Raw genomic sequence first — 20,765 nt, forward strand, 5'->3', positions numbered from 1 at the left:
CCAACACTCAATCCAAGGTAGTAGTCTGGGTGGGAAGTGAGGAGAGTGCAGGGCTGTGCTACAGCCAGGGAGGGCCTGTGGTCCTGAGAGCTCATAAGACAAAGAGGGGTTCTAGGATCCCAGAAAGGGCCCCTAAGAGTACCTTGGCCACCTCGATCCAGTGCTCCACCACCCTGGCCCTGTCCGGGGCCTTCATGTTCCAGTCCCCGAGGCAGGTGGTGATGACGCAGTTGGTCACATAGTTGAACTGGGTGATGGTGGCGCGGATGGTGGGTGCCAGGTGCTCCTTGCCCTTCTTGTTACACTGGGACCAGATGGAGCCCAGGCAGTGATAGGGCACCACCTTCTTGAACAGCTCCTGGAGAGAGGGGATGTCAGCAGGCCCCACCCTACCCAGCTCAGACTCTGCAGGCCAGTGTCCAGTGGTCTCAGCTGGAGCTCAGCAGCCTGAGGACAGGGTGTGTTCTCTGCCCCTTAAGGGGACCTAGCACTCAAGTGACTGAGGGTTCAGGGCTAGTGGGGGAAAAGAGCGCTGCATTTTCAAGTCCACCTCACAACCCCAGCACCTGGGGGCCTCATGCCTCCAGAGGTCCAAGCAGCACCGTCACCCCTCCTGATAGTGTCTCCTGTCCCCTTTACAGTCAGGTGCACAGTCCCTGTGGGGACCAGAGGCCTTGGGTGCCGGCCAAAGGATCAGTGCACATCAGGGTCTCATTAGTGTCAATGCTGTGGAGACCCCAGTCAGAGTGGGCCACCCTGGAGCTGGCTGTACCTTAGTGAGTTGCCTTGAACCCCCCAAAGCCTACACCCCCAAGCCTTCCTATTTCTTTGCTCTCATGTGGTCCTCATAGTCAGTACATGTGGCAGGTAAGGCCAGTGTCCTATATCTACCCTCCAGAGAAGTAGTGTGGGCTTGGGGATTAATCCATTTGCCCAGGTTACACTGCTGGGGGGGAGCCAGTGTTTAGACCCAGATCATAAGATTCTGGATCAGGGGATGGTAAGGACTGGGCTGCAGTTCCTGGGAGGAAGATCCACCCAGCTCCACCCTGCTGAGCCCAGCTGCTCACCGCATCCCTTCGAGTGAGCTGCTCTGCCACCAGCTCAGGAGGGAAGGTCAGGAGGTCAGCCTTCCTACTCAGTCTGTGCTCTGAGCTCTCAGGCCAGGTGCAGGAAGGCTCTGGTTGTGCGGCCCACCCTGGTGCTGGTTTCAGCACTGGCAGTGGCTCTGGTGGTGGTGCCACACTTGTCTCACCCTCGAGAGTCAGTGCTGCTGAAGGTGGGTTAAGAGGCGGTAGCTCCACAATGGGCACTGGTGTGAACTGTGCAGGTGGCACTGGAGGTAGTGGTGCGATGGCCTCCAGCTCAGGAACTGGAGATAACGATGGTGATGCGGCTTCCTCCAGTCTGGGTGTAGGTGCTACACCTGGGGCTGGAGCCGCCTTGACCATCCGCACTGTGTGGGTCTCCTCCCTCATGGGCGCCGAGTCATTCTTCCTCTGGCGTGGGACAGGGAGGCAATTGTGGTCAGAAGCTGAACCATGGACCCCCAGGTGGGGCTGGAGCTGAGGGCAGACCTGCTGCACCCAAGCCCTCAGCGACTGGAGTCAGAGGGGGACGTGTGTGCCTCTAGCAGAGAAAGGTCCCCGGCCTTCAAATTGAATTTGAGGTTAGGGAATAATAGAGAGATGAGACCAGACCCTGGCAAAGGGCAGAAGCCTGTGGTGTCCCTGGGGGAGAAAGACCCCTGCAGGGCTGAGGATCTGAACACACACCTTTGGAAACAGCAGACCCACATGGTCAGTAATGATTTTTGGGACTCCACTGGTCTTGGGGACAAAACCACAAGGTGATGCTTTTTGCCACTCTGACCCCAGATCAGGTAAAAGAAGGAAAATAAAAAGAGCCAATTCTAGGCAGGGTGCAGGGAGGCTCCTACCCACAGACAGCTGGAGGGAGGAAATGCTCCAGCCTTAGGGAAGTTATGTGGCCCTTGCTGTGGAAAGGGATGTCTGTCTGTCCTCTGCCCAGCCATCCCTTTCCTGGGAGCTTCTACCAGGGGCAGGGGGGATCAGAGCCTTGTGGCCCATGGGAGGTGCTCAGCGCAGCAGTGCTGAAAGGGCCACAGGAAAGGACTGTTCGAGGTCCATGGCACTGAAGGCAGAACGGCTGCGCTAAGCTACCTTCCTTCTTGAATATTGGGCAGCTGAGGCAGGCCTCAGCTCCTGGCCTGGGCAGGTTAAGGTGATGGATTTTGGAGATGGCAAGAACCCATGTAAGTGAGAGGAGCTGTGTGACTTGGAGCAGGTGAGGAAGGACAGTCCCCAGGGCTGCTGCCTGGGGGACTGGGGCCAGGGAGTGAACAGAGGTACAGCAGCAAAACGCAAATGTGTCTGAAGTGAGGCCACCCTTCAGCCTGCCCGGAAGGGAAATCCATGCAAAGCAAAATGCAAATATGTCTGAAGTGAGGCCACTCTTCAGCCTGCCCTGAAGGGAAATCCATGCAAGGCAAAATGCAAATGTGTCTGAAGTGAGGCCACCCTTCAGCCTGCCCTGAAGGGAAATCCATGCAAAGCAAAATGCAAATGTGTCTGAAGTGAGGCCACTCTTCAGCCTGCCCTGAAGGGAAATCCATGCAAGGCAAAATGCAAATGTGTCTGAAGTGAGGCCACCCTTCAGCCTGCCCTGAAGGGAAATCCGTGCAAGAGACTGCTCTCTGATATTCCTATAACACTGGAAGTGCCCTGCCCCCTGGTCTGAGGAATGCCCCTGTGGTGGGTGATTGGGGGTGACCCAGGTTCCTGGAGAAGAGGGATCTTGGGCCACTCAGGCATGAAAGCCTTGGGAGAGAGAGCAGTAAAGTGGCCAGGGAGGGATACAGATCCTGGGGTGCTCTCCCTGGTTTTGAGGCCCCCATCGGCATCCACTCCCACCTGGAAAAAGCGCTGGCCCTGGCCAGGGCCCTAATGGACCTGCACCTTCTGTAGAGAGACAGTATAGACAAGTCCCTCCTCCAGCTCCTTGCCAACCACCTGCCTGGAGCTCTGTGAACACAGTGCCCGGCAGCCGGGTCAAGACCATCAGCAAGTGGCCTGCCCTACTCCTCAGGGGAAGCAGCACCTCTTTTGGGCAGGGATCCAGTTCAGGACCAGATGGGTGTCTGCTTTCCACTCCAGCTCCATTGGAGAGGAGATGACAGCTTGGGGGCTCAGCATTAACATGGCACATGTGGGGGTCACCCCCAGATGCCGTGACCTGGCAGGTAACAGGGCAGCACCTCCTGGGTCCCATACCTCAGTGGCCTACTCCTTCCCAGGGTGATCCCCTGCTCATGCCTCCCTCACCCTGAGAGGTGGAAGGGATGTGGGGCCCTCCCAGCAGGAGCTCAGAAGTGACATGTGCTGAACTGGTGCCCTGGGCCACCCCACGTTACCTTTGGGTACCTCCTGGCTGATGGCCAGGAACTTTGAGGCTGAGGCCTGAGCCAAAGTTGAAAGCGATGGAAAGGCGACTCATTTCTGGTTTGGTTGAGGCTGGAGCCTCGGGATATAGGACAACAGCAGGGAAACATTGTGCTCTCTTGAGCGTCTCCTGCCAAGTGAGCTGGAAAGGGGGCTGCCTTTGGAATCTGGGTGCCTGGTTACCAGGGTTCCAAGTTCAGTTGGGGTCTGTCACCAAAGAAGTGAGGTCACCTCCTTAGGTTTCCTTACTCAGTCCCTTCAATGATAAGAGGCCCGCAAAGCCCTCTGCAAGGCTGTCTACCCTCCTCACCTAGGTCTCTTGCCAACTGGGCACAGTTCTACCAACTTGTCCCTCCCCACATCTACCTGGGAAGGCCCATGCGCATCTCTCAGCCCCAGCTATGAGGACACCCAAATGAGTTCAGATCTGCCTACTCTTTCTTTTCACTTTGTGACCCCAGCCTAGTCCCTGAGGCCTCCCCAGTCTCCTCATGACACTGTGGGATTCATTCCAGGCTCTGCTTCCTGGGGACATCATCCAGTCCATGTGGGGTGAACACCGCATACCCATAGTCTTGTTTCACACATAGCTAATACACATAGACATGGAATAAACAGGAGGGGATGGACATAACATTGATACAACTCAAAACGGGCTGGGTAGGGCAGTGTTATCTTCAGAAGCTCACTTTCACCCCTGGACTGCTGTCTCAGGCTGTACTGTGATGAGATTGAAATGAGATGAAACTCAGGCATTGTTGCTGGGCCACAAATCCTCCCAGAGGCTTCCCATTGTATTTAGGGTCAGAGGCAGATGCCCCCTCTCACCTCTGTGGTGACTGCCTGTGCCCTGGTTCCCTGCCATCTCTGCTTCCAGGTACAAGCAGCCCCATAAGCCCCCCTTGGAGTGAGTCCTGGCCTAGGGACTCACTGCTAAACAAAATATGACTGAATGTTGGACACCCTTCCTAAGACTCACATCAAACGCTTTTCTGTCTCCATGACTCTCTCTTGTAAGTGAACTCCCCCTCTCTCTATCTCCCATCCCAATATGAATCCTGAAGATCAACACAGCAGAGCTGGGAAGCAGCTCCTTCCCCCAGCTGAGCTCAGCTGAGGCTCTGCCCTCAGCTGCCCGGTCCCAACCTCCTCTCTGGTCACAGTCCCTCTGCCTCAGACTCCTCCCCTGCTGTGCCTTCTCCCAGGGGCCCTCTTCCCACACGTGTGCAGGGCTGGCTCCTCTTTTCTATCTGGTCACAGTGCAAGAGCTGCCTCAATGTGTCCTTCCAGGCCCCCCCACCTGGTGGTCCCTAGCCCGCCGTGCAGCACCCTGCTTAGCTTTCTCTATAGTGCTTTTTCCTTTCTTATGCTTGTGTTTGCTTTCATGCTTTTGTCCACTTCCCTTCCAGAATGTGAGTAGTTGATGGGTAGGGCCCTCTATACCCAGGTCTGACACAGAACTTGGAGCAGGGTGAGTACTTGGGGAAATGTTGCTGAATGAATAACTGAGGTGATCTTGGAGGCCCTTTAGCAGCCTCTGCCCACATCAGAATGTGGAGATGGGTGCTAATTATGGGAGGTGCATATTGAATCTGAGGCAGGTGGATGGCCATAAAGACCTCTGGATGCCTCTTCCCAGTGTCCGGGGGCTGCAGCATGCACAGTGGGCACAGCTGGTGACATGACAGCCCCACCCCTGCTGGCCAGCATTAGTGCTGCTGCTCCTGGCAGGGCATACACAACAGGGATCACACACTTTGAGTTTCCTCAAGGCAGCTGTCCAGGGCCCCAAAAGAGCAGAGGCTTATCGAAGGAGCACCAAGGAGAATGGACAGTTGCCTACATCTGTGGAATTCCTGTGCTCACCCATTCTAAACACCCCAATAAATACAGGAGACTGAGTTCTCTCTCCTGGAGCCCCTTCCACTCTAGGGAGGGGCTCATCCCAGTTCCAGGCACCCAGAGGCCCTCTGACCCCAGGCCTGGTAATTCACAGTCATCCTGTATCTGTCACCACCCTTGCAACTTGGGGGTCCCTTTGCACATCAGCTTGTCATGTTTCCCCATCCAGATGTATGAAACTGTGGTGACAGGAGTGGGTGCCACTCCCCACAGCAGAGCTGCCTTCAGCATGTTCCTCAGTTCCTCCAGCTGAGCCCCATGGTGTCCTCTCCTCCTCTGACCCCAGCCCCATGGTCCACACCTTTGATGTCATGTGTGTGCTGGGCCCATGCTGGGATGCCAAAAGGAAAATTGTCTCATAAGGGAAGTCAGAGCAGTGGACCCAAGCTGGAGGGGCCCTTATTCTCCCAGCAAGTGAAGGGGGCACTGTGGCACTGCAGCCTAGAAAGAAGTTGCCCTAAGTTACCCTTGGTGCTCTGCAACCTCAGAGGCCCTGGGCCATTCTGTGTGCCTCAGAGCCTCAGTATCCACATGGTACCTGGCTGGTTGGATGTGGAAGTGCATAAGCTTGTGCTCACACAGGACATGGAGACAGGCCCCCTCAAGGGGCAGACCTGGAGGTGAGCAGAGACCTCTGTCTGTGCAGGGAAAAAGGAAGGTGAGTCTTCCAGATCCTTCTGCTTTCTGCCTCCTCCTGTCCCCAGTGTGAGAATCTGGGGCCCCTGAAGTCCAGGATGTCTCTAGCAGAGGCCAGGAGGCTGAGAGGGGCAGGAGGGAGTTCAGGCTGGGGGCACACTAGACCACCACGGCTGAAAGTGGGGGACATGCCCTGTTGCTAAGGAGCCACTCCTGGGCCCCCCTGACTTTACCCCACATTGATGGGTGAGCAGGCAGCACCAGCATCAAGTCCTCCAGCTCTAGGAGAGCAAGCCCAGCCTCCAACACGGGCTCACGTGCACTGCTCTCACCCATTCCTCTTCCTGACTGGGGCCTTGTCCCCTGGCACGTTCACTGGAACAGAACAACTCCTGAGCCCAAGTTCCTTGCAAGCCTTCAGCTTGCCTGCTTCAACCCCCAGCACATGCTCCAGAGTTGGAAATCTCTGGCTTTCTCTGATGCTCAATAAAATGAGCATCTGGGATCCTGGCAGAGGGCAATGTCATGCTCTAGATGTGGGTTTCTACTTGGACACTTTGACCCCAAAGTTCATGCTTTACAGAGGAGCCCAAGAATGTGACAGGGAATAGCCATGCGTTCAGGGGGCTCTTGGCATGGCCTTGGCCTGGTTAAGGCAGAAGGAGGTTCCCATGAAGCTGGAACACAGGGCGGGGGAGCACACTGGGGAGGGCTCCTTGGCCACAGCACCCAGAATGGAAAGAGCTGGTGGGAGCTGTGGAGGTACAAGCATGTACCCAGCCCAGACCTAGATCCCTGAGCGTAAGTCATGGATGAGGAGGCCTGCCTCAGGTTCCTACTTTGACTTTGAGTACTCTGGGTTCTACAGTGGCCTCCCTGGCTTGACAGTGTTGCCCATGAGTCCCAGGCCTAAGAGTCAAGCAGCTGTGTTCAGGAAGGACAGTGCCCAGAGAGGCTTCTTGTCTTCTTGTTCTTGAATCTTACCAGTGGCTCAAAGGCATGCAGTGACCAGCCTGATTAACTACAGCTCAGAGGCAGTTCTAGGAATGCCTTTTAATGTTTTCTTTCTGCTGCCTCACAGTCATGCAATCACTCAACAAACCTATATGGAGTGCCTTTGGGGGTCTGGAGGCATGGGAGAGGCTGTTCTTGACTCTCATTGGCCTGCTATAGTGGGCAGCTGGGGAGGGGTAGAGTTGGACATAACAACATTGGAAATGCTGACAGAGAGAGAGGAGAAGGTGTTATGGGAACATGGAAAGCACCCACTCTGGAGGGGGCACATCAATGTAGGGTCCTGGAGGAGTTGGCAGCAGAGTGAGTCACTGGGAAGTGTGCAGGTGGTGGGACAGGCATGAGGGAAGAGCAGCCTGACTGGTGGGCAGTGTGAGCATGAGTGTGCTGGGCCAGGCCCATAAGCACATGTTTGTTTGCCAAAGGGCTGCCGATGCAGAGTACCAGAAATGGGTTGTTATTAGGGGATGTATTTGGAGTAAAAGCTTATGAGACCACAAAAAGTCCAATTTGAGTCCCCATAAAAGGAGCTTTCTCACCAAAGGCAACTGCACCAGAGTGACACACATGGCCACTGATCTCTGCTGAGGTCTGTTCCTTTCTGCAGCTATAGGCAAACAGCACATAGGGCTTGTCTCTTGCTGGTCCTCCCACCCAGTCTCGCATGGCAGGAGTTCTCTTCCTGTCTGTCTCTCTGTGCTTCCATTTATATCAGATTAAGCAAGGGGGTGGAGAGTCAACCTGACTCAGGCCTCATTGATGTAGCCAATCAAAAGACCTGATCAATCTTATCAAGTAATCTAATCAAAGGATACCCAACTGAATTTAGTGCAATCAAAGGGTATCACACTCTCAGGAAGAGATCATTTTAAAAATATAATTGTTCTTCATTCGGGATTCATAAAGAAATTCCAAACTGCTGTACTATGAGTGATGTCAGACTGTAATAAGATGGGAGGAGGCCCTTGACCATGAAGGGAGGACCTGAAGATTAAGATGCAGTGGCCCAAGATGAGTGTGGCTGCAGGCATCTCTACATGTCATTCATTGGGGTGGTACCTCCTAATGTTAAAGCTTCAGTGCCCACAAGACTTTAATCTCTCCTGACACCTGTATTTACAGAAACTTCAGAACTGACACTCTGGGGTAGGGCTAAGGTGTCCCTGCCTGGATACTGCCTCAAAGCCACTGGTTGGCATAAGTCACAGAACATTATGGGCTTACATGTTTGGAGGTTTGAAATCCAAAATCAAAGTATTGGCAGGGTTTGTTTTCTCCCAGAGTTTGTAATATTCTCTTATGATTTATATTTGCACTTCTCTCTCCATTACTTGAGAAACTTGGTTTGTCTGTCTCTTTCTCTCTTTCTCTCTCTCCCTCTTTGGTTTCTTTTGGGTCCTGGCCTAACTGACTCAGTTAGAAGGAAGGGTCTGCCTGGGGAGGGAGAGGTTCGCATTGGGCGAGGTGCCCAGTGGGCTTCATGGTTGCCCCATGTGTGTGCAAGAGGGGGTCATGGAGGTGCTCAAGGTCAGAGGAGCTGGACTCAAGAGCATCTGAGTGACCCACCCTGACTCTACCATTCCATGGCCAGGGGTGGAGGAGGGTGCTGTGCATCACAGGCAGACAGGGTGCAGCTCAGCCATGGCATGTCAAGTTCACATAGTGCAATATGTCTCTCTTCCTCCTCCTCCCTCTTCAGCCTCCTTCCTCCCTCTCTCCCTTCCTTCCTCCTGTTGTCCTGTCCTTCTGCCCTTTTCCACTCATTCACTCAGCAGGCACTTGACTTTGCTGTGTACCAAGTCTCAGGGCAGAAGCCAGGGTGGACATGAGGCAGGAAGTGGGGGTCAAAGCTGAATAAAATTTGTTTCTTCATGTTGAAAATCCCACAGCCTAGAAGACTCAGCATGCAGCAGAAGGGATCAGAGCTAGAGAGCGCTGCAGGCATCTGGAGGATGAGGGCAGCAGTCCCTTCTGTGTGTGGGGGTGGACAGGGGCCATGACCTGGGGACCCAGGGAATGAGGGTCAGGTGGCTGCCACAGTCCAGGGTGGGAGCTGAAGTTCCCACGTGCCCTGACCTGCATCTGAGCAGGCCCTGGGGTTGAGGAGCGCCACAGTGATGAGACAGATGCCCTGAAGGTGACCCTGCAGCAGAGGCCACCAGGGCTAGAGGAGCCAGAGCCCCCATCTGATAGTAGCTGTTTACACAGAGCTACTTACACTTCCAGGGGGTTGTAAGGGTAACTTAGTGGGTTGAAACAGAAGAACAATGAATGGAATCAGTAGCCAACCTATCAATTGAAAAATTAATTTAGTTCTGACAGGAAGATTTCTTCTTATTTCAGTTACATTAATAAGCACAATAAATGTGAAATAACAAAAAGTGTCAGAACTTCACCAATTCATCTTTGTTCAAGTGGGTAAAAGTTTTTGAATGTGGAAGAATATCACCCCACCTATTTTTTTTTTCTTTTTATGATATAATAGCTACAATCATAGCACAGGTCCAAGTTTCATCTGGATTCTTTACATTTTCTCCTTCACTCTATTGCCTCACTTTAGAGGCAATAAATCAAGCCCTAACCAGCAGTGCTCACCTAGTTCCATGGTGTAAGTGCCCCCACTGTGGCTGATTTCAGGCTCCAAGGTGAAGTCACTGAATAAGGCATTCAGGAAGAGAAGTGCAGCAGCACCCCACTGTGGAATATTTCCCACCTACAGACACAATAGATGCAAATCGCCTTGAGGGGAGTAAAGGTCACAAAATAATTAGGAAGTGATGAGTTTGGATTCTTTATCATCTTCATTTAATAAGCTTATATAATTTAATTGTTAAAATGACTGTTTAACAACTGCTTGCAAACTTACTGATAACTTGATTGTTGGTTCTTCCAAGTTGCCAATCAGCACACCACTGCATCTGCCTCTGAATGCCAAGGCAGGGCTCTAGGAGGTGCCTGAACAGGGCTTCAGGGGATTCACCAAGACAGGCAGGCCTGGCCCAGGTTCAGACCCTCCAACATGCAGGCTCCTAGATGAGTCACACGCTGCCAAAAAGGTCAGGAAGCTCTAGGGCGAGAGCTCCACTGAGCAAGGAGGAAGGTGACAGCAGGGAGGATGGCTCCCTTCCTGGGCAAGTCAGCACCCCTCTCCTGGCTTCCGTTTCCCCATTTTAAAAAAGGGGTGATACAACCTACCTCACAAGGTAACTGTAAAGATTAAATTAGACAATATGAAATAGAGGGCCTAGGACATGTGCCACATGATAAAGTGACACCAACTGATGAACGCTTTGATTGCGTATTTAGCTAATTGCTGTGGAGAGGTAATGTTGAGACCAAAGGAAGCCGAGGACTGTGGGAGCACAGATGTCACCCCCACCACAGCACAGCACAGGGGTGTTGGGGAAGGGAGTGTGAAATACAGAAAACCTGCACTCTGGACTCAGGGCTCTATGCCTCTCCTCAGTTTGATCTCCACAGCTGCTTTTATTCCATGAAAAAAATCTTATAATGAAAAGTCTTTAAGTTTTACCTTATCCCAGAACAGATCTTGCCTGCTTTCACCTTCCACTGATTTCATGATGCCTTCCCTTCAGAATGGACTTTTACTGCTTCTGGACACAGTCCTTCTTCTCCTTGGTTGGAAAGCAACCCAGTTCTTCATTTAACTCATGAAGATTGCTGTCTGCTCTGTGTCAGGCACCAAGCTAAGCACTGGGGAGAAATACACAGCTGTCAAGCAGTGCGACTCTCTTGTACTGAACTTAGAACAAGTTTTAAAAAGTCAAATGGCCTGTGTTCCCTCCATTCTGAGGTCACCACTGTGAACAACTGGGTATCATAGTGTTTCAAACCCAGTTTCTGTTTTCTTACCTGAAAGTACACCATTAGCCCATTTCTAAACCATCAGTCTTAGGTGGGTTTCTAAAGTTGGGAAGCACTGCTTTGCCATTGCCTTGTAGATGCTGTTTCTGCTTCAGCCAATCTGCCTGGCCAGCTCTGTACTCACCAAAAAGAGGACAAAGTCTGGATTTCAAAGCTCAAGAAATGGATCTTGGTGACCTCTGATTTGGGTTGACTCCAGCGCTTGCTCTACCTCTTCCCTGCAGTGGTTGCTGGAGGAGGCGGTTAGTTCAGGGGGCCAGACCCAACAGCTAGGGACCCTAATTTAGAGTTACACTGCAACCCTCCTGGAGCTCACCTGCTTGAGCTGCCCGGGCTCCAGCCCAGCCCAGCCACTCTAAGCAGACAGGCCCAGGAGCAAGGTCACAAAAAGAATCAGGGGAGTCTGTTTAAGTTTATATGAGAAGTATCCTTTATTTATTAAATGAAAAAAAATCAAGTTAAGCCTGATCCCTTTGTGCTTAAAACTTTTATAATTTATAAATATGTATAATTATGGCAGAGAAAGGACTTTCATTTTCTACTTTATTCACTTGTAGATTTTTGAATGTTTTACAGTGAACATGCAATACATTTGAAATGTTAGACACATGTATGAAGGAGAAATTGAGAGCAAGAGCAAGCAAGAGGATTCTAACACAACCTTGGGCAGCCCCTGCATATTTGGTTAGCTTGTATTCTTAGAAGTAGAATTCCTAGAAATGGTATTGTTGTGGAATTTAAGAGAAGTTCAATTATTCGAGTATAGAGAGGCCAGGACTCAGGAATGATTTTGAGAAGGAAAAATTGGTTTATTGACGGCCGGCCGGACTCGGGAGCTTTCTGTTTGAATCCCGAGCCCGGAACAAGATTTTCAAACGTCTTTTATACAGAGAGGAAAGGCCAAATGGTCCCTTTGTTTCAGTTCTCAATAGGCTTCAATTAGCATATATCTCTTTCACATCTTAGGTAAGCTTTTAGCAAGGACTCCAGACATTTTAGATAAGCCTTGGTTTTTGCATTTCCCCTAAATACTTAAAGTTTATAGCCCTTGCTTTGTTAAACATTTCCTGGGACTGGAGCCTGCTGTCACCGTCCCTAAGGGCAGGACTGCAGCCTCTTACCGTTCCACACCCACAAGTCAAATAACTTAGTTATCTCTGAAGAGACAAAGAGCCTTCCACCCATAGCCCACATCAGTATGGCTGCATTTTAAAGGTACTTAGTGTATATTACAAAATTAATTCTCAGGATGATTATGCCTGTTTCCCTCTGACCAGCAGGAGGTCACAACTAGCTGTCTTAAGGCTCAGTACTGCTGGGAGCTGTTTTCAACATCTGCAAAGGGAAAGGGACACTTGGACAGGGACATGCTGGCTTATGCTCTCTGAGATACTCCAATTCATCCTTCTGTGCCTGGGGCCAGCTGCACCCTCATCTCTCATGCACAATCCAGATTCCAAAGGCAAGCTGCAAAACATGAGCCCTAATGAAAGTCCAGTGAAGATCCTTGATGAGTTTTCAGGAAACGTTGGCTGTCCAAAGACAGCTGAAATCACTTCTCCTTTAAGGCATTCAACTGACTGCATAAAATGTCATTCATTGCTGATGACCACTCTGGTTGATCATAGATGTAATCAGCCATCTATGCAGTAAACTCACTGATGACTAAAACTCATAAATGTCCTTCTATTACAGTTATCCCAGTGCTTCCTAGACCAAACAATTCAGTACAATTACCTGGCTGAGTTGAGACAGTAGCCTAACCATCACAACCACAGTCCTCATAGACCACCGAGATTACTACATTATACAGTCCCTGGATTATCCTCTAGCTATCTTTCAATTAACATTATCCTCTGTAGCCTACCCCTTTCAGCCACAATAATGTTTATAAACCAGCAGTGTTAGTTAGGCTCACTATATTGTTTACCATCAACTCGAAGCATTTCCACATATTTACAGCCCCTCTTCTTAAACATTTTAACTGCATTCATCATCAGCTCCCCCCTGTCAAACCCACATTTTGTCTCCTACTAACCTATCTTCTGTAGTTTAACTCCATAAGTTTACTCATTGCATTTACAGATCTATGTATTAAAGATCACTCTCATTGCAGTGCAGTGTGTAGGTCAGGTTGGAGATGAGCAAGAAAGGGGCAGGAAATCCAATCAAGATACTGTGCCAGGGGTCCAGGTAGGAGGTGATCTAGCTCCACTGAGATTTTCGTGGTCATCTGGAGATGGCAGGAGATAAAAACAATAGGACTTGGTGAGAAGATTAGAGAGTGGGAGAGGTCAAGGGTGATTCTGGGGTTTCTGGCTTGCACAGTGGGATGGATGGTGGCCCCTGTCATTCACTACTTGAGAAAATTAGAAGAGTGGGACTGGGATGGAGGAAGAAAGAAAGCAGGGAGGAAAATGATGAGTTCCACTGTAGACACATGGAAGCCATCAACACATCAAGGAGAAATGTCACCTCCGTAGTTGGACATGCAGTTCTGGAGTTCACGTTCAAATTCTGGGCTGCAGAGTCAAGTGAGTGAGTCTTCTGCATGTAGATGGTCATTAAAAGCACAGGAAGGGCTGAGGTCACCAAAAAAGAGTGAGATGAAGGGCCCGAGGGCTGAGATGCCACTGGAGGTTAGGGATTCTGCATTCCTGGTGATTCCAGGCTTCCCTGGGTGCTGATCCTGTCCAGCAGTTCTGCTGTCAGGAGCTAGGAGGGAGGGAGTTGAGGAAGAGATGGACAGGATATCTGTCTGCAGATCTCAATAGGAGAGATGGAAGGAGCAAGAGAAGCCTTATAGAACACGTGCAAAGGCCAGGTACTCTCACATAAAATTCGCCCTTCTCCAATCTGGCATTTGCTACCAACTCCCCCTGAAATCTTCTTGTGGGGTCACCATTACCTGCTTTCTGCAAAACCCAGTAGAAGCATTTCATCACTCTTCTTACTGATATGCCAGCTGTATTTGGAGTGATTGACAGTGTTCTTTCTGGCTTCATGACACCCCATATCCAGGTTTTTGCCAACCTTGCTGGTTTCTCCTTCTCAGGCTCCAGTGAGGGCTCTTCTTTCTTCAATTGTTCTCCATGTTGATGTTTCCCAGGTGGGCTCTGTCCCCAGTTCATGGCTCTTCTCTCTGTCCTCCCTTCCTGGATTTGATCTCTTATGATCTCCTTGCCTCCAGATCTTAGGTCTGCCTCCCAGGCCCAGGCTTCCCTCCAGAGCTCTGGTGGCCTCCTGGACACCTCTGCCTAGAGGATACATAGACTCTTTAACTCCACATAACCACCTGAGTTTCACTCACACAAATACTTCTCTTATGGCCTCAAAGCAAGACAGCTTACCACTAATTAGCCAGGTGCCCAATCAAGACACATGGGCACATGATTTTTCTCCTCTGTATTTTTACCCCCATGTCCAGTCAGTCATCTGTCCTACAGATTTTACCACCAGAATACCTCTCTGGTCCATTCTCCACCGTCCACACCCACTACCACTTCCCAGTAGGGGCCTCTTCCTCTCTCCCATGGGCCTCTGCTCTAGCCTCCTAGCTGCTCCCCTTAACTCCACACTTTCCCACTCAGATCCATCCACACCAGCCACCAGAGCAGTCTGATAATGTGCAAACCTCAACAGGTACCCCTGCCTGACTTACCACCATTCAGTGGTGCCCTGTTAACCAGAGGATGAAGTTGAAGCACAGTAACGGCTTGAAGACACTGCCTGCCTCTCCAGTCTCACCTTCCCTGTCCCTGTTTTGCATGCTACACTTTAGTCTCTCTTTCTCTTTCTTTCTCTCTTTCTTTCTCTTTCTTTCTTTCTTTCTTTCTTTCTTTCTTTCTTTCTTTCTTTCTTTCTTTCTTTCTTTCTTTCTTTCTTTCTTTCTTTCTCTTTCTTTCTTTCTTTTTTTCTTTCTTTCAGGAGGAAGCCACTTGGTTCATTTTCAGTCTGATATCAGTATCAGTTGCCACACTACCAAAATCTTTCAGTAACTTCTATCTAGAGAAATGAACTGAATTATCATCTCTAAATGCTTGTTCATCTGATGAGATAATAGTAACAGATAACTTGAACTTAAGGTATACTATATATCCAGCACCACTAGGCTCTTCATAATAATTTTCTCATTAATTCTTCTAAAAAACATTGGGATAGGTAGTTTTGAGAACCCTGAGACTCCAAAAAGCAAAGTTGCCTAATGGAAAAAAATAGATTATTTACCCTAAACATTGATCAAGATAGTGGGAACTCCAGGAAGCATGTTATTTCAGAAAGAGCATGAACTTATGAAAATAATTTTTTTCCAGTAGCCACCAGCTGACATCACCTATCATGACTTTTAAAGCCAATTGTGTTTTTTCCCTTGGATTGTGAGTTAATATATAGCTAACCAGTGCTTCAAACTCACTCCCAAACTGTGAAGAAAACAGGCCTATTACCCTTCAGAAAATACAAAGCTAGAGTTTCACCCAACTAACCTGGAATCAAGGGCTTCCCCTGAGATGGCTCAGGAAGGATGGACTCTTCCTTCCCAATCACCCCACTGAAGAATGCATGTTGCTAAAGAGCAAGCCCAGCGTTTAGATCAGATGTCCTCTAAGAGGAAGAGCAAGAGACTTTGGAGTGCTCAGACCTACAAAATCCGGTAATAAAATGAGTGTTTCAGGCCCACTTACTCCAAATTCCAAGTCCAGGAGAAAGGCCACATACCTGCCAACCTCAAGGCTATGGCTCCACAGTGCACAGCACCATTTGTGTTCAGGTGGAGCCGCTTTCCATGGCGAGCTGCTTCTCTGCCTCCTGGGTCAGGCTCTCAGGGCCAAGGTGCTCTCATGGTCACTCAATTCATCACTTGGCTAAGAACTCAAACATGAAGGTCTGTTTCAAGTTTTCCTTTTGCTTCTAGGTAAGAATGTTCTTTTCCCCAAACCTGTTTATATCTTCTAGCCTGATTTCAAAACTATACATATGCTGAAATTAAACCATGAAATACAAAATAACTGAGGGACATGGGTTTCATTACAGAAACTGATTCAGGATTCTCTAAATTAAGAAATCAAAGCAAAAGAAAAGATACACGGGGCCAAATAGCATGGTATGAGGTAGTCAGTAGTGTAGTTTATAGTCCAGTCATCCCACCTCAGCCTTCCCAGAGCCTGGAAAAGATTCGGTAGGGTCAGGAGTCCATAGGCTGCCAATGCAGGCCCCTCCAGAACTACGTGGTCACCAGGACCCAATGAAACCAGAGCCAAGCTGTTTTGTTCTAGCCATAGCAAGCCCGTGTGTTTTCTGGAATAGTTTCTGCCCCAACCCCCTTGCCGGGGATGTCATCCACTCAGCCTCATGGAGGTTTGGAAACTAATACAGAAAGCTGCACTTTGGCTGGATATCATCAAGAAGCTATTGCAGCTCCTGATCTCCAAACCACCCCTCCAGTCTTGGGATCAGAGCCCTGGGCTCCTCAGCAGCCTCTGGGGAAAGGATGTCCAAACGGGCCAACTCAAACTTATGAAGATTTTTCTGGACCAACAAGCTCTGGACATCGGCAACTGACCAACTGAAATGGGCAGTGTAGTTTAAAGTCCTCATGAGGACCTGTGAGAGTGCCTGCTCATCCTGTGTGCTCTCATTCTCCTGCATCAATGCTCCAGCAGCACAGGGACCTCTGAATTTGGAAGGGTCTCAGCTACTTCAAACTCTTTGGGAAAGGCCATGGCTGTGCCACACACCTGCCTGGACACTGCCTTTCATGCTACACTGTAGGAATGTATCACTGCTCCTAGATCCCCTCCCCCAACTTCTTGGGTTCTTAACCTTCTTGCCATTGCAAATGCTATTCCCTCTGTCCAGAATACCCTTCCATGTGCCTGACTCACTTCTTCTTCACTTAAATCAGGTATTCCCCTTCTTTGAGAAGTCATCTGATGTTTTCCTTTCCCCCATACAAAGACTGGATCAGATGTCCCTTTACCAAGTTCCCATAATACGCAGGTGATACATATATCTCCATTTTGCCCCTGGGAAACTGAGGTTTAGGGGAGTACAGTGAGAGGCAGTCAAATCTACTGGAAGGAATCTGAACCCTGGATTTTGACCTGCTCCTGGCTTGTTGTGGGCATTTGCTTCCCTTGTCTGAGCCTCAGGATTCCCATCTGGTAGTTAAAATATGAATGCTGACTCACTGATCATTTACTAGGTGCCTGTTCTCTTAACCACCCTAGGATGCTGACACTTCTAGTATCTCCCCTTTTAGGACTAGGCAAGAGAGGCACAGGGCAGTCCAAAAGAGAGGGAAGCTGTTGGACAATCTCATACAACGCTGTTGTTTAGCCACTCCCTCCATCCCACTCCCCCAGGAGATGCACACATAGGCTGTGGAGCTATCTGGGGGCCTCTCTCCTCTGAGCTCCTCTGCTCTCATACTTTCCTGGGTCAACCTGTGAGTTTGTCACTGATCCTGTCCTGCCCAGGCTCTTTTGGCCTTCTCAGACACTTCAAAAGTCCATTGATAGTGTCTCCACCTGTTACAGCACTCTCCCAGCTGCCACCCTGTAACTAAAGAAGATATCAATTAAATCCTGGAGTATTAGATTGTGACCTTGAACCCGAAGACCTAACCATGTGTCCTTGGGCATGCCACCTCCACTTTGTGAACCTTAGTTTTCTTGGCTGCATAATGGTTGAGAGTCAATCTGTAAGCCCAGGGCACAGAGTCCATGCTTGTGATGGTCGTCATCCTCCTCTACCACTAGGTCCAGGAAGGGCCTGAAAAAGAGTGAAAAAGCCCAGCTCAGGGCAGTGGGTGACTCAGATTTGCCCTGCTCTGTGTTCTGGTCTTACCATGGCCATCACAGTGGGTCTCATGATCCTGCAGGTGTGGATTGCTGCCACCTTCTTCTTGCAGCCAAGATGAGCACAGCTGACAAGCAGAAGCCCTTGGCTCTCAACAACAGGTGCGGGGAGAGGGATGAACTGTGGGGTCCCTGCTTGGCATCTCTGCTCCCTGCCCCCTTGCTCTTGTGAGAGTCCTGGGGGTCCTTGTCTCTCTGAGAGGAGGTATGGGATCATACTTCAGCAGGGGGCTCTGGAGTCAGGCTTCAATTCCTGCTTCAGCACTTATTGGCTGTATGACCTTAAGTGACCTTGCTGCACATCTATGACCTTCAGTTTCTCCATTTCTCAAATTATTGTACTTACCTAGAGAGTGGTTGTGAGGATGAATTTCATTAACATCTGAAAACTCTTTAGAACACCAGTGTCTGGCACATGTCATCTTTCCTGATTTGTTCATTCAGAGAAACTTAATCATGGATGAAAGAACAAGGGCATTGAGGTCCAGAGAATCCTTTTATGACAAGCTCTGAGGCCACTCGAGTAAACAGGCAAATACAAAGAGAAACACATAATCCCGAGGGGCCAAACAAGGAGGAAAAAAAGGCATCACCGGGAGGAGAGGGAGGAGTGGTGAATTCATCTGCAGGTGGGACGTTGCAGTCGAGGGGCATAGTATGGTGGGATCTAAAGGCAGAGAGGAGAGGAGGGCATGGCTGGGGGCTGCACAAGCCTGGGGGAATGCTGGAAGTCACAGAAGGGCAGAGCACCCAGGATACATTTGAGGGGTGAAAGCCTTCTCATTTGGGGGGTGCAAGGCCTGGAGTGTTAGTTAAGAAGGCCCAGTCACCAGACCATGAGGCCTGGACTTTTCCTTAATGGAGGGGTCCCAACACTTATGAAATCCTTGACCTTCCAGCATCCAGCCTCTAGTGGCCCAGGTCCTGCACAATGGCTGACTACTATTTAAAATCCCTCCTGCAAGGCTTGGGGTTGCACAGCAGCCAGGCATGCTCTTCCCGCCATTCCCATCCCACCACCTGCACAATTCCTGATGACTGATTCTGATATCACCTCTTCCAGGAAGCCTGTCTTGGTTTTTACTCCCTCTGAACTGGGTGCCTTTCTGTGTTCCCATAATACCCATCTCTGTGTCAGTATTTACTACATTGCTATGCCCATCTCTAACCCTCCCCTGTGAGCTCCAGGAGGGCACGGATTGGGCTTGATCCATCTCCTCAGGTGCCTGGCACCCAGGAGGCCCTCTGTACATGTACACTTAATGACTGCATGAATGGAGGCAGCTGAATGTACACCTGCTTAGGGTGCAGTCAAAGCACCACTTGTGAGCTGTGGGACATTGGGCAGGCCACTCCACCCCTCTGAGACCCAGGGGTGGAGATTAAAGGGCATAATGACACTGGGGCTAGGAACCCTCCCTGGACATTGACACTGAGCAGCTATTTTGTCAAGGAGTGAGCTCTACCTTCCAGTCAGCATAGCCACCCCTGGGAGTAGACCAATGGCTGCCATAGCACCCACACTATACAAAGGAGGACACTGAGGCAAGCCTCCTTATCCATGGCTGGGTCTTGGGAATCTGTGCTTGAGTGGGAGTATAGACCAAGTGCCCGCTAAGCTTCTCCAGCTGTGGGTGACTTGGCTCTGAGAAGCCAGCTTGCCAGATCCTACGACCTAACTATGCCCAAGCTCCAGATAGAAGCAGCCCAAGCCTCACAGTACATGGAGGAATGCAGCCCTTGTGTAGAGTGGTTCTGGACTCTGACCTTTGTGACCTTGAACCCCTTGAGTCCCTTCTCATGAAAGGGGACCATTTGTGGGGACTGACTGGGACCGTTCTCTTCCTACTGTCTTCCAGTCCAGGGTGGTAGAGCTATGCATAAGCAAACGGACTCAAATTCTCTTAGGGAACCTTCTGATGCTGGAGTCTGTCATGTCCCATTTCTTGCCACAAGTCACCGAGGGCTTGGGAGTACCACTCTGAGCTCCAATCTTCAACGATCCTGTGGTGCAGTTGTCCCTCCTTTGACTCATACCTAGTGTGAAAATGAACTGACCCTGAACACAGCTGAAACCTGCTCAGCGCAGACTGTCCAGGCAGGCACATCCGAGAAGCTGGAAGAGCGCGTGGTGCCTGCCTTCCAGGACAGCGACTTTCACACCAACCAGCTCCTGTTGATGTGGGCTATGGGTGGGAGGCTCTTTGTCTCTTCAGAGATAACCTAAGCTTTCTGTCCTGACTTGTGGGTGTGGGACAGTAAGAAGCTGCAGTCCTACCCTTGGTGACCATGGCAATGACTCCAGTCCCGGGAGACCATTGAGCAATGCAAACTCTATATACATACCAGTCAGTCCAGGGAAACTCTGATGGTAATGATGCTGAAACTTAAGGGAACTTGGACTTGACCTTGAATGAGAAATATAATATAGCCTGTGCATAAATTCAAAATTATCTAATTCTGTATCCAAGTGTGCCTAGTCTCTAGAGATCCAGTTAAGTGATATAGGCTTTGAATGTTCAGAAAGGATGTAAGACTAATTGTGTATTCGAGGTTGCATCCAGATGGAATGTGAGCAAGATGTTAATTCAAGGTCACCTGAAATTGGGCGATATGTTAATTCAAAACATATCTGGTACTCAGGCAAAGACTTAAGTAACAAAGAAAGTAGTTTTCTTTGATAAAAGCACCATTTGACTCCCCACCCTGTATAAAAGGAACTTAAAAATCTTGTTCCGGGCTCGGGTTTGAAACAGAAAGCTCCCAAGTATGGCCATCTGTCAATAAATCATTTTTCCTTCTCAAAATCATTTCTGAGTCCTGGCCTTTCTATATGCAAATAATTGAACCTCTCTCAACTTCTACAACACTGTTACCCCACTGAATCTACACCACCACCCAACATGTTGAAAAGATAAGTGCCTGCCCCTGTACAGCACAATGATGAATCTGCCACCCACTAGCTGTGGGCCTTGGCCTTGTCATTTAACACTCTAGACTCATTTGCACC

Source organism: Dasypus novemcinctus, chromosome 23, assembly GCF_030445035.2.
Source record: "Dasypus novemcinctus isolate mDasNov1 chromosome 23, mDasNov1.1.hap2, whole genome shotgun sequence".
NCBI lineage: Eukaryota > Metazoa > Chordata > Mammalia > Cingulata > Dasypodidae > Dasypus > Dasypus novemcinctus.